Here is a 15,601-nt window from a genome sequence, read left to right as displayed (position 1 = left end):
TGTTTCAGGAAAATGTTTTGTCACAGGAGGAGGGTGAGAAAGAAGCTACTCCATCTCATGCAACCATGATGGTTGTTGCATATAATGTAGCTGTATATCAGTGCTACACCTCATAGCAATTTCCTGTTACCATAATAGTAATCATATTGTTGGGTTGTTGTCCGACTAACCTGGCCCTTGAGTCTATTCCTTTACTTTTATTTTATGTTATTGTGTGATTTAAGTTAAAGCTGACTAGTGAACAGCTTTTCCCATTTTATTATGTGTAAGATCTGTTATGTTTTCATGTCATAAGATTTGGGAGACCCTTAAAATTTCTACATTGCTATTTTGGAATGGTGTCCAACAGTTGAATCACTTATTTAATAATGTTCATAACAACAAATATATCTAAGTGAATCTCAACCAGATCAAGTCCAAGACATCAGTACTTTTAATTGGATTAACAGCTGAAATAAATCCATCCATCCATTCAAACATACACACACATACACACATCCATCCATTCATACATACATACATACATACACTGATCAGCCATAAAATTAAAACCACCTCCTTGTTTCTACACTCTTTGTCTATTTTATCAGCTCCACTTACCATATAGAAGCACTTTGTGGTTCTACAATTACTGACTGTAGTCCATCTGTTTCTCTGCATGCTGTGTTAGCCCCCTTTCATGCTGTTCTTTAATGGTCAGGACTCTCCCAGGACCACCGCAGAGCAGGTATTATTTGGGTGTTTGGATCATTCTCAGCACTGCAGTGACACTGACATGGTGGTGGTGTGTTAGTGTGTGTTGTGCTGGTATGAGTGGATCAGACACAGAAGCGCTGCTGAAGTTTTTAAACACCTCACTGTCACTGCTGGACTGAGAAAAATATCCAGCCAACAGTGCCCAGTGGGCAGCGTCCTGTGACCACTGATGAAGGTCTAGAAGATGACCAACTCAAATGGCAGCAATAGATGAGTGATCATCTCTGACTTTACATCTACAAATGATTCTAAATATAATTAGGGAAATGTGTGTGTTTTAAAGTAAAAAAATGGGTTTTGCACTGTTAGGGACAGTGGTAGCTTAGAGGCTGGAGCTGTGAGTTACCTACTAGAAGGTTGTGAGTTTGAATCCAGGCTCTGCCATGCAACCACTGTTGGGCCCTTAACTCTCTCAGCTCCATGGAGTGCTATACGATGGCTGCCCCAGTGCTCTGCCCCTGGTATACACAGAAAAACTGTACATGTGTATCTGTATATATGACAAATCATTCCGTCTGTCCTAGATTATCTGTATCCTTATATACTTGAGTTAGAAAAAGAACCTTCATGATTGAATGCCTTAGGCAGTTTTACTGATTATAGGCAGAAGAAATGCTTGGTACCCAGGAAGCCATGCTTTATTTGTGGATGCTCCTTTGCATTGTGTGTCACGAAATGTTTGGGCTTAAGACTTGAAATTTGAACATCCATTTACATACATACATACATACATACACTGATCAGCCATAAAATTAAAACCACCTCCTTGTTTCTACACTCTTTGTCCATTTTATCAGCTCCACTTACCATATAGAAGCACTTTGTGGTTCTACAATTACTGACTGTAGTCCATCTGTTTCTCTGCATGCTGTGTTAGGTGTGTTAGTGTGTGTTGTGCTGGTATGAGTGGATAAGACACAGAAGCGCTGCTGAAGTTTTGTGACCACTGATGAAGGTCTAGAAGATGACCAACTCAAATGGCAGCAATAGATGAGTGATCATCTCTGACTTTACATCTACATGGTGAACCAACTACGTAGGAGTGTCTAATAGAGTGGACAGTGAGTGGACACGGTATTTAAAAACTCCAGCAGCACTGCTGTGTCTGATCCACTCATACCAGCACAACACACACTAACACACCACCACCATGTCATTGTCACTGCAGTGCTGAGAATGATCCACCACCTAAATAATACCTACTCTGCGTTTGAAAAAATTCAGGGATTCAGAGGTAATTTTTAAATACTTCACCACTTCAACAAATAAAATCTATCAAGAAGCAAGGTAGGAATATCCTGGATAAGGAGTTTCAGCTATCCAACCCAGACATAGCTAATCATATCTGTGTAGATGCCCTCCTAGTCGATAACACCAGTGAGACCAAACTCTAATTGCTACCAGGTGTGAGTGTGAGCAATGACTATCTTAAATAAAGTCAACTATTTTCAGTACAGTTCTTCAGACAAGATTGCATTCACCAATTTAAATTAATCTGTGCCACTTCTAAACTGCTGCTGTAGGTTTAGAGAGTTAGAGGTTACATGTTTTTTAAAGGCGTTCCTTATAACACTATTCAACCACAAAAAGATTTTACAAGTATTCTGCACAACCCTGGCAATTAGTGTCATCTTAATGAATGTACAGTGCTGTGGGAAAAGTATTTGCCCCCTTCTCAATGCTTTTTTAAATGATTTTATTTATTGAAGAATGTGTTGCAACGTGTAATCCACTGCTGACCAAAAAGTACATGAACACTTTTACTGCATTTGCCAAAACATCTAGATGACTTTGAAATAGTATTCTGTGAAATGAGACAAAGATGGAATTTTTGAAAGACGTGGGTCCCATTACATCTGACATAAAGCTAACATTGCTTTCCATCATAAGAACATCATACCTACAGTTAAACATATGGTGGTGGTATTGTGATGGTCTGGGGCTGCTTTACCTGAGCAGGACCTGGATGACTTGTCATAATCGATGGAACCGTAAATTCTGCTCTATATCAGAGAATGTCCTTAAGTTAGTTAGGCTAAGGTCCAGCTCTAAATGTTTAAAAAAAACAAAATGAAGGTTTTGGAGTTGTGTCAAAGAACAGGTTGAATCCCATTGAGATGCTGCAAAGAAGAGTGGGACAAATTCCTCCACTGTGATATAAAAGACTTTGATTGCTGTTTGTACAGCCAAGGGACCAGTAAAGGTGCAACCAGTAATTAGGTTTGGGGTATTGGTATTTCACAATTGATAAAGGTGATAAAGGTTGTAAATAAATCTTTATCTTTAATAAGTGTTTAATAATGTCTGTTGTCTTCATCTTATATTACAATTAGTTGGCAAATCTGAAACATTTGAATGTGACAAATGAGCAAAAATAGATAAAATCGGAAAAGGGGCAAATACTTTTTTTACAGTACTGTAGTCTAGGCAGCTGGCCGAAGGTACGAGGGTTTTTCAAAAAGTTCCCTTGCTTTTTTAAACTCTGTTTATTAAAACGCCATCAGCAAAAAATGGTTTCGGTTGAGCGCATAGCCACTGATGCACCTTTGCTCTCACGTCATCATCACATGAAAATCTTCTTCCCCTTAAAGCTTCTTTGAGCGTCCAAAAAGGTGAAAATCAGATGGCGCTAAATACGGACTATAAGCTCTCTCTCAGTCTCTCAGACACGACCAATTACTACTCCCACCCTCACCGTTTCCAATGAAAATATAAAAGTGCTGAAACTTTTTAAAGATCCCTCGTGCGTATATTTTATTTGTGGAATTATTCTGGTAATGCATGATAGCTCAGAATACTGTGGAAAATCTACTATGTAACAAAAAGAACTGATAGGGATGAAAATGAAGCATGGAAGATATAATTATTATTTACCACATCTTAAAGTGGACTTATTACAATAACATTTTTGCACAATAATTAAGAAAAGTTATTATATGTTAAATCTTTATTTTCAAAACTTATATAACTGACTGACAAATATTGTTGGCTTAAAATTAGCATAGTATGAATTTAATGTATATGCATTTTTGTTCAGCTGTTTTCTCTGCACCCATCAAGTGTGAATTGATTGGTATATGCTTTTCCAGACTCAGCCAGTTTGTCTCTGGGTGTATCTCCCTGTTTTAAACTCTCACTTGAACAACAAGTCTTGTGGAACTGCTCCCAGCTCAAAATACGGAGCTGTGTGTATTTGTTATCCGTGTGTATTTGTACTACGGTATTAATGTATAGTTATGTGTTAGTGTTTGTTTTTTTGTCCAGACACTTTTGTCTTCGGATCAGTCTGTGTCTATGTCTCTTTCTGTCTGTCTTTTATTGTAAGCATAAGGGGAGGATATTGATAAAATAGACACATATCACTGCAAGTTTTGAATTATATCTTAACATGGGCACTGTTTTATACTATTTGCCATTAGGTTACATTCTATTAATTATCTTGTTTTATTATAACAAAAAAAAGCTGTGAATGACCTAAAGCTGGTACTGCTTAATGACCATAGCCATACATCCACACACTGTGATATGAATCAGATCAAATCAAATATATAATGGGGGTGGTGGATGCTTTAGACATTGCTTACCTTTAGAAAGGAGGTGGAAAAAGGAAAATAAAGATACCATATAATGTGTAAGCCATTGTTTCATTTTGATGCCTGCTACTGAGTCCAAGCATTGCTGGTATGCATTAAAAACATCCAAATCAGAAACTATTAAATTGTAATGTAGCCTGTTTCTTTGGCAAAACGAGACATAACTTATACTGACATATATCTACTCACTGTGACAAAAATGAGCAAAGAGATGAAGAGGAAGAACCTCTTACACCACATACCTCTCCATGCATTATTTTCATATACTATTGTATGATTTTATTATGAGATGAGATGTGATTTGTGTACAGCTGATGTATTAAATAGTTGCTGGGCTTTTTTGTTTATCTTTTTTAGTTCTTTTTTAAACACATTTTGATTGTACAGCGGGATGATACAAAAAGGCAGACAGACAGAGAGAGACAGAAAACATACTTTCTTGTTGCTGTATAAAAATTTAACAATAAAAACTTTTAAAGAATAATACTGGTTGTTTTTTATATATTACAAACATTTATCTTGATTTATAAACTTGAGAGAAAAGACAAACTTTCAGCAAAATGAAATCATCTTATGACATATAATGATCAATATTATTTACATAACAATGTTTTGTAGATTTCCTTAGAAAAACAAATGTTGTAGTAATTTTAGTCAAGCATTTCGTACACCCATAGAACACATTATATTACAAACCTAATTCCAAAAGAGGACAGCAGGAAAAATTAAAAATAGTAAAATATAAGTAAAATGTTTTTGTAAATGTAAGTCAAAATTAAATATTTTTTATATTTAAATTTGCTGGCTGTAATATGTTAAATATTTTCCAAACACATTGGGAGAGTAGTAGATTTCCTAATGTTTTACATCACATTTTCAGCATTATTTGGGAGCTAGTAGTTGTAAACAGTAGCTGTAAAAGTGGATTTTTCCATTCAGGGTCTGCTGTTGTATATTGCGCTTTGTTTTCAATTAAAATTGAAAGACAGGTCTGACTTGTAGGCAGGCCAGTCTAGCACCTGTACTCTCTTACTAAGAAACAAGCAGGGAATCCTTGAAAGACAAATCAACATAGCAGCGTATGCTGCTCCAAAATGTATATGAACGGTGGTAGCCTAGTGGGTAGAGCTTTCGGCTACCAACTGAAAGGTTGAGAGTTCGAATCCCAGCTCTACCATGCAGCCACTTGGACTGTTGGACCTTTGAGCAAGGTCCTTAACCCTTTCTGCTCCAGGGGTGCCATGCAATGGCTGACCCTGCGCTCTGACCCCAGCTTCCAAAAAAGCTGGGATATGAAAGAATTTCATTGTACTGTATGTCAGTGTATGTATAAATGACAAATAGGGCATTCTATACACCCCTCCGCATGTGGAAGTTACAAATACTATTGCAGTAACACCTCCCTTTATACCATAACAGACACTGACTTTAAAACTTTAGAATGGTCCTTTTCCTTTTTGGCCCAGATAACATGATGACATGATGTCCATTATTTGTAAAAAAAAAATTGAAAGGTGGACTCATCTGAACACAGCACACATTTTTCCTTGTGTGTTATACCATCTAAAATAAGAACAGATTACTCAACAATGTTTTTTGTTGTTCAAAATGATGGTGCAGCTTTGCAAAGTAGAGTTTAGCCTGCATTACGCATATATAATATATTACATATGTAAACTGTGTTTACTTACAAGAGCTTACCCAAGTGTTCCTAAGCTTCTGTGGTTATAGTCTTTACAAAAGCTTGTAGGTTTTTAATGCAGTGCTGTAATTTCATAATGTTATAAATAATAGATGGTGGAATCCATAAATTACTTGCAATCCTGCATAGAAAAAATTTTGTTCTTAAACTGTTGGACAAAGTTTTATAAAAGTAGCAAACCTCAAACCTTATTTGTTTTTTAACGGCAAAGCTTTTGTTATTATGAAAGCATCATCTGTTACCTTTCTAGCTATGGAAGGTTCTATAGGTTTTACTCATTTAATGCATTGTCTTAGTCTTATATTACCCCTGTTAAATACCCCTGGTGCATATTTACAAACGTCAATAAAAATAAAAATTTTTTTTATTACATATTTGTAAAAGTCTATATACTTATTGGTGCTTTCTGTTTTTTTTCCTCCTTTTTTAAAACTGGGTTTAAACTAAAGGTAGTTGTTTTAAATCATCCAATCATCAAGTTGTCTAAATCATCCAAAGCTGGTACTGCTCAATTTCCAAACAGCCATAATCCACACACTGTATTGTGGAACAGATCAGAGAAGATATGTGGGGATTGTTTACCTTTCAAAAACAGCAAGTAAACTTATCAAAAAAAGTAAATACATTCTGAAAAATGTTAAGCAGTACTGAAAATGAATAGAAACATGCTTCATTTCCAATTATAGAAAATGTCTAGCATGTAATTCTATTGCAACATGAGCTTTTTTCAGACCTAAAAAGGGAGGAATGGGCAAAGGTGAGGCTGTTTGGGTCTTATACTTCTTTTTACATTTAAAAAATAAGAAATAATTATAAATAACAAAAAATATTTTATTTTATTAAAATGTTATTTTATTTCTTGTTAAACATGAAGTATTGAATATAAACATGAGATTGAATATAATCTCTACCATTTTTACATCCACAATTTCCTCTGGGTAGCATGTTAGCACAGCTAGGAAAGTTGATTGCAGTAACAGAAGAACTGGGAAAGTCTTTGCATCCCAAACATCCAGAAATTGCATTTTTTCCCCACAAACATCCCATAAACTGGTTGCCCTAAATTGCCTTTATTTGTGAGTAAGTACTAGTGTGAATAAATAAATGTTAGGTGTGTCATGTACAGTCTAGGGTGTATTCGCACCTAGTAGGTAATTTTACCAGAATTTTACCTACCAGCCACGAAATCCACCCACAGTCATTTTATTTTAGGTTGGTCATCCTTAGGCCCTCTACTGAAGGTCCTTGGAATACTGTGGAGAATATTAACAAAATGTTCATGTAAAATGAGTTATCTTATATCTCACTATACACCCACTTTTGGTCTGTGTACTGTATGCGTGATGACATTCTGACAATTGATCATTTTTAAGCTACATTTATTTTTCTGTCTTTGTGCAAGAAATTCTTACCATCAAACAATTAGATTATATACACGGCTATTAAAAGATATAATAAAATACCAAACAAAGAGTTTTTAAATACTAGTAAAAAGTATTAGCATCTTCTCAAGTTCATTTGTCAATATACTGCAAAATTGTTTTGCAATAAAGTATTGCATTGTCTGGAATGAGGAGCCACTGTGGCAAAACTGGTAGAGTGGGTACCACGTTTTAACCCTTTGATGCACAACCTGGGTCAAAAGTGACCCGACTGAGTTTTTATTTTCTATATCTTTGCAATAAACTAATTTCGTCATTCAAGCTTTCATGAATTCCTCAATTAACTTGTTTCTGATCATCACAAATCCTTATTTCAGTTTTATATTTTTTGTTTTTTAAATAAAAATCATTTTTGTATCACTACCCTTCTAATGCACAACATGGGCCAAAAATGTATTTATGTATTTACTATGGAATTTGACAGGAACTACTGACATTTGTAAGTGTTTGTAGTCAGAAACATATTTACTGATCTTTTGAAAGACAACCAAAGATTAGGCTCTTGAATCTTGAATATGTCCAATACTATTAGCTTGCTAGCTGTTAACATATTCTAGTATGGAACATTAAATGGTGAAATGGTTTCAAAATATATACCAAAAAGATACTCAGTAATACATGAAATAACATAGGAAACGAATATGGGTCATTTTCGACCCATGTTGTGCATTAGAAGAGGTTTGCTTAGCTTGTGCATCAAAGGGTTAACATGGGACCTGGGTCCAGGGTCTATTTTTATGTGTCAGTGTTTATCATTGACTTAGACCCACTTCAACCCTGAGCAGGATAAAGTGGTTAGTGAAAGTAACTAAATGGATAAATATCTGTGAGAAGTGGCATCCGGTTGCAAAAATGGGCTTTAGATCATGACCAGAACAATGAGGGGTGGCACAGTGGCTCGGTGGGTCACCTCATAGAAAGAAGGAGCGTTCTGGGTTCTTTCTGTGTGGAGTTTCGGGTTCTCCCTGTGTCCGTGTGGGTTTGCTCCCACAGTCCAAAGACCTGCAGTCATTAAAGATAATAAATTGCCCCTATGTTTGACTGTGTGTGTGTGTCTGTGTTTGTGTGCCTGTAATGGACTGGTGACCTGCCAGGAGTGTTTCCCTTTTGCCCAGTGAATTGTACCCACTGTGACCCTGAATTGGATAAAGCAGTGGTAAAACAGACAATGAATGAATGAATGAATGAATGAATGAATGAATGAATATATGAAAGGATTGTAGTGCAACATAATATATCTGCTTAAAACTTATGACAATCCTGTACAGTTGATATTTGTGTTGAGAAGGTCATTCTATATCAACGCAAAACTTCAGAACTGGTAAGTGGCCAATGTTCTTGATGCTATTTAGTAAAACAATGATCCATAGTGCTCTCCTCACGGTGAAAAGCTCTATTTATTGAACCCATTAATTCTCAAAATTATATATATATATATATTTGCAAATCAGTTCAGGGTTGCTGATATTTCAACTATCTGTATTCTCCCAGATTGTTTGCACCATACAATGGGTTGATCACAAAATCTGCAGAAAATGGGGTTGTACTGCAACACAGTTTTTTCAGACACCATCAGTTACAGCACAATCAGTCACTCCTCATGAGTCTAGTATCACCAGCAGTGATATTTCAGGCCAGTGAAGTAGCAGTGGCCATTTTTGCTGCTTTTTCTTGAGCCCATGGCTGGAGGTTCTGCAGGGCATACAGGGAGGAATTATGAACACAGAGAGGATCTACAGGCACTGACTCGCTGATGGACTTCTGAAGGGCATCAGCCTGCAGCTGCAATAGCATTCGATTGGCCTGTTGGCGCTCTGCTTCCCTCTCCTCAGCAGTCTGTCGCCTGTTAGAGATGGAAGTGTAAAGAAAAGGAGAAAAAATTAATAGAGATTTACCATCAAGAAAAAATCCAACTTTATTTCACCATCTAGAAATACAAACCCTATGTCCTGTATATTTGGGACATTTTGTAAAATGCAATAAAAAGAAGAATTTGTGATTTGTTATTTCTCTTGAATCTTTGTTTAGCTGATAAATGTAGACAAAAAGTGTCAAATGTTTTCACTAATTAGCTTCACTGTATTTTGAAAATATAAACACATTTAGAATTTGATGCCTTTAACACATTCCAAAAAAAGTTAAGACAGTGGCATGTTTAGCACTGTGCTCCATCAGCTTTCTTATAAAGGAGACCTTTTAATGGTTTGGGAACTAAGGACACTAATTGTTGCAGTTTTCCAAGTGATTTTTTGTCCATTCTTGATTGATACAAGACTAGTTAAACACAAGTTAAACAGTCATTGGCCGCTGCTGTCTGATTCTCTTCATGCAGCGCCATACATTTTCAGTAGAAGACAAATCTGGACCACAGGCAGGTCAGTCAGGTAAATGTATTCTGTGTCTACAAGGCCACACTTTTGTACTGTGTACAGAATGAGGCCTGGCATCATCTTACTGAAATAATCATTAACTTCCCGAGAAAGTTTAGAATTGATGTATGGCTTTCTCTTTCTCTGCAGGTTACATTTCTTGATGCAGTGATTTATTGTTTTAAGTGACACAGTTGCATGATGGTTTCTCTGCAGTTCTGTCAGAGAGCTCAAAGGTCACACACCCAGACCTTTACTAGCAGGATTGACCACTGTCTACTAACTGGACTTCCAAAAAACAACATACATTGATTAAATCTACTGTTATCATTTGCCATGTTTTAACCACGTTTTCATTTTATATTCTCTTTTCATCTTTTTAGATTTTCATTGTTACCCCTGTATTTTCCAATTTGCAAATCACTTTGCAAATCACATACCACAGTGTGTGTAAAGGTGCTTAATAAATAAGCTAGACTTCTACACATTCTCAACACTCCTATTTTGCCTCTGTTCCAACTTTATATTCTTAATGTGTTGATGAAGTTAATCAGTGAAAGCATTTGAAATCATTTCTTTCTGCTTTTGTCTGTTAAATAAACATTCAGGTGAATTAACAAATCACAGATGTCCCAACTTTTTGTATATGGGGTTTGTATTTTGGCAAATATTTAAAAATCTTTTTTAAACTGTAAGCTATTAATATACTGAATATAATAACGTTCAACAATTGACTTTACTATTTTATTACTGCTCTTTTATTTTTACTGAGTTTGGAGTTGTTGATTAATTTAGTTTCTTTTTTCCCATTGGTACTTCAAAATATGTTACAATGATTGTGTATAATAATTATAATTTGTCATATACACTTGAAGAAGCAGAAATAGAACTGGTTAAAATGTACAGTTTACAAGATAAACAATTTACAAAGAAAGAAAGAAAGAAAGAAAGAAAGAAAGAAAGAAAGAAAGAAAGAAAGAAAGAAAGAAAGAAAGAAAGAAAGAAAGAAAGAAAGAAAGAAAGAAAGAAAGAAAGAAAGAAAGAAAGAAAGAAAGAAAATACTACTGACCTCCACTTGGTCCTGCGGTTCTGGAACCAGGTTTTGACCTGAGCATCAGTCATTTTGAGGTTTTTGGCGAGAGCGGCGCGTTCAGCGCTGGCCAAATACTTCTGACGGTGGAAGCGCTTCTCTAACTCACAGATCTGCACCCGAGAAAACGAGGTACGCGGTTTTCTTCCTCTTCGGCGGGGTGCGGTTCTGATAGGGATGACCTATACGCCGAGTGATGGGTAATGCCAGTAGAGCTAATAACAAGAAAAAAAGTTAATAATAAAACAAATAAAGGAGAAAGTGAAAAAAATCAATAATTATATAGCCCCTTGTAATACTTTATATTTAGTAATACAATTAAAAAATAAGAATAAGAATAATAAGAATAAGAATAATAGTAGTAATAGCAATTAAACAATTTAGAACTGAAATTCAGTTAAACTACATCTGGTAGAGTAAGGTCACAGTGTTCCGGACATCAAAGTGTTTTATATTTTGGCCTAATTGGATAGAAACCGTCTCCTTCTTTATACACATTTTGTCGTATTTAGCATTTTTGTGCTGTCAACATGGATAAAATATGCAACTTGATGATATAAGTGTTAAACGTTTTACAGGAAATATTATCAAGACAAAAACTAATTATATACAAAAACTAATTATATACAAATTATATACAAATAAACAGCATTTGTGTCTCGTTTTGCATACGTTTTTTTTTTTAACCTAAAACAAACGTATATGTAGGAGTAAACATAATGTTTGAAATCTATTTTCCTGATTTCTTTCCTAAAGTAATTAAACAAAAAACCGTACTCATATTGTGTACATCAGTGTGAGCACGTAGCACATGGCAACAGGTGGGTTTTTGATTCTACACATATTAAAAAGCAAAGTTTGTGTTAAGTACACAGAAACTAAATAGTCCATTTTTTTCTGAATTATTCTTTACCACTTAACACACTTGACATACTTTAAAAGCGAATCAATATTGTTAATTTGGCTGTGGTTAATTAGAAACGCATGACATGTTTAGGATTTTTGATTGCATAAATATAAATATACCCTAGAAATATTTGATGACTACAAGATGATTTAAAGACAGTATTGGAAAGAATATTAAGCCATTAAAAAAACCTCAACTGCAGTGTGCTCAGTAACCCAACAGAAAACATTTGAATGATTTGTGCTTTGGGTGGTTTAGTTTACACTATCAGGTCGTATAATTATAACACGATACTGCAAACGTGTTTCTAAGACAATATCTTTAATCATAATCATAATTATGATCATAATTAAAGATTTAAATAATAATTTACCGTGTTATGTAATATAGTTAAATAAATAAAGAAAGAAATATCCTTAAAATATATGGATTATTATTGTTCCGTCTAACCACCCCGATTTTTTTATTTTTTTATTTGCATAAAACAATACATTATTAATTTAAACAACAGCTTGCCTTAGGAAATACCGTAAAACCATTTTTACATTATATTAATAAACCAACATACTTTAAAAGTGCTTAGTAAACGTAATGTAGTTTACAAGTAGGCTAATTTAGCTTCTTAGATAGTAATACAATTCTATAAAAATATGGTTTGCTTATGCCTGTTAAGTAGCTCGTCACAAGATATCTAAAAAGTGCTGGGGTTTAATGGAGAAACCCATATGTTGCTTATCATACACAGTACTGAGCTTAATTGTAATATTTGGACTGGTATTTCGGCCTTGTGTTTGGATTTGTGATTGGACCAGCACTGTGGCCCATTGGTGAATTGGTGCACCATCTACAACATCACTGATAAGTCTCCTGATTTATTGTTGCATCAGAGGATCTGCTGGATTTGCTTAACTGCGTCCAAATATGTCTTGTGTAACCACGAAGACGAAGGATGCTGCAAAAACAAACCAACACGGTAGCGCTCAAGATTCGTCTTCTCTAATTGAAACTCTAATCGGGATTAGTTAGTACCAACTGCTGTACCGACTAATCTAGGTCTACAAATTTAGAGATCTTCTTCTACGTATGGGTTCTGACTATTATTCTTATCCCGGTGTACAACCACATCCAAAGACACCAAGGTTACCCAGGTTTGTTTAATCAAAAATGATTGGTACTGGGAATTAAACGATACTTAAATGGTCAACTTGGTCTACCCTGGACTACCTTAGTTTACAACGAATATGTTTAACTTAAAGTGCCAGCTAGCATAGTTGTGGTAGGCATATTAAGTTGCATTCACAAACAAAAACGCCACATATAAAACAGTCTGATCATGTGTAAAACATCTATAATGTCAAAAATCCACTTTAAAAATCCAAATTGGGAAACATTTTAAGATTAAAACACGTGTAATTTGTTCACATGTGAACGAGCAAAAAAATCAAGTTTTTGCATGCTAAGTTGATATAATTATTATATCTATAGATATAGATATCTATATAAAACATATCTGACACTTTACAGGATTTTAGTGGTTAAACCATTTATTTTTAACGAACTGTAAAACCGACCCAGTATTTATTACTTATTAAAGTACTTTGTATTGATAATTTATTTTGAAAATCATCCATTCACATAGATTAAAGGTAATGCATATAACTGGGGTTTGTATTGTTTTATACTTTCAGGCTTAATGTAAATTAGTATGATGGCTGTAGGTTTCAGCGGTTAAACTGTTGGGCCCCTGAGCAAGGCCTTTAATCCTCAGTTGGTTGCATTGTTTTTTGGTTGTTACTGTAAGTCGCTTTGGATAAAAGCGTCTGGCATAAGTAATTAATTAATTCATTCAGCAGTCGTTTGGATATCCATCGAAGTCTCATGAGTGTGTAAACCAGTTGGTCATTTTAACAAAACATAAATATAATATTATACTATAACGCAGCCTATACTGTTTTACTTATACATTATGATCATGTCGAGCAAAATACTGTACATGATAACTAGTGTTGCTACGGCATTGAAGATCGTGAATTATAACCACCGTCAAGCTTCCACAGCTGGTCCTTTGTGCAAGGCCTTAACGCTCAGAGGCCAACAAAAGTGTACTTATTTTAAAGACTTATAATATTTAAATACATAGCAAGGTCAACTTTGTTCATTTGAAATGTTTTATGTGTTTAAAATAATGCACAATTTTAAATTAATGTACGGTAAATGTTTTAACTATTCTTCACACTAGTCCATGATGTGACAGGTGTACAAACTGTCTGGATTACTATGTTGTATTTTACTATATTTTCTTTTAGTTTTTCATGTTCTTAATTGTTTTTATCTCTCTTGTTTGAATTTCATGTTCTCTTAATTGTAACTAAATGTTTGCAAGAAGTCTTTCTGAGGTTCTAGATCTCAGGAATGTTTTAATGCTTTTAATTAATTTTTTCTCCTTATGTAAAGCACTTTGAATTGCCAATGTGTATGAAAGGTGCTATACAGATAAACTTGCCTTGCCTTGCCTTGGAATATGCATATTCTGCATTTCAAACCCTAATTTATTCATTTCAACAAGTAAAACAATAAAAAAACACTAGTATTCGTTATACTATAGGCTATATATTTATATTTATAGATGTAATTTGTATATTCACTACACATTTCTTTAAATTAATTTACCTTTGAATGGTGAAGAGCAACTGATAGAGATACACTTTGCATTTATTTATTTTAACCCAGCCCATAATTAATATAAAACAGCTGTATAGAAAAGTAATGCGAAATGTTTAGAGAAATGTGACCCTAATCAATCTAATTATTATAGTTATTATTATTATTAATATTATTATTTTTATGGTTATTGTTGTTGTTAGTGATGGTGTTGTTGTTGTAGTGATATACTTCTATAATTTAAAAATTCAGTTGTGTATATAATTAATAGTGTATTTAAAATAAAAATCCTTGTATTTAGAATTAGTTTAACACATTTCGTTAGTAGCTTACATTTTTAACTTTCCTCCAAACGAAATTATTATTTTTTTACTCTTGAATAAAAGGAAAACACATCTTCACCCTGATAGAGGTAACAAGCTTGCACTTTATTTTAATGACAGTTACCTGGTAGTCTGTCTTTGGCGAAGCGGCGGTGATTCTCTACCCAGGGGAAGCAGAGCGGCCCAAATCCCGGAGCTGCGCTCACCACAGGTGGCGCTATGGCTGCACCTAGCGGTCTGTGCGCTGGGACCCGGATCACCCCGCGGTGTCCCACAGTCCTATTCTGCACGAGCCCGCCTGGATCCTCCAAAGAGCCCGGAAAAGCTGCTAAGATAGGGCCGGACAACCCGGCAAAAAGTGACGTGGTTTCGGTAGTACTGTCTGTGTTGTTCTCTGCGGCGTGCAGGCGGTCAGAAGAACCGAGGATCCGGTCAATACCGAATCGGATCGGCTCATTGCTCGGTTTAGGCGGTTGCTCCGGCTTTGGACCCTGATCGCTTTCCATATTCCTGCAGAGGTGGCTAAATAAATCATGCAAACTGAAACGGACCTGACAGCAAGTTCAAAGTCTTTCTAGCCATTTTTCTAGTGTGCTCTTCTTTGTGTCCTTTTTTTGAAACTCCGACATATCCAGTCACATTTGCATTGAGAACTGTTCAGATGAGCTTATTCCTTTCGAACTGTCGCATCTTCCACTTGCATTATGCCAAAGTCACAAACTAGTGTTTCCATTGGTCGAGGACGTCAGACCCTCGCT

The 15,601-nt window shown here is 35.2% G+C and overlaps 1 pseudogene; it reads right to left on the bottom strand.

Moving 5' to 3' along the window:
- Positions 1-8,976: 8,976 nt before the first annotated feature.
- LOC134319833 (T-cell leukemia homeobox protein 3-like) lies at positions 8,977-15,349 on the bottom strand (annotated as a pseudogene).
- Positions 15,350-15,601: the final 252 nt, after the last annotated feature.

This window comes from Trichomycterus rosablanca, chromosome 1, assembly GCF_030014385.1.
Source record: "Trichomycterus rosablanca isolate fTriRos1 chromosome 1, fTriRos1.hap1, whole genome shotgun sequence".
Classification (NCBI taxonomy): domain Eukaryota; kingdom Metazoa; phylum Chordata; class Actinopteri; order Siluriformes; family Trichomycteridae; genus Trichomycterus; species Trichomycterus rosablanca.
Note: the sequence above shows the minus strand (reverse complement) of the source record. Positions and strands in the feature narration are given on the sequence as shown.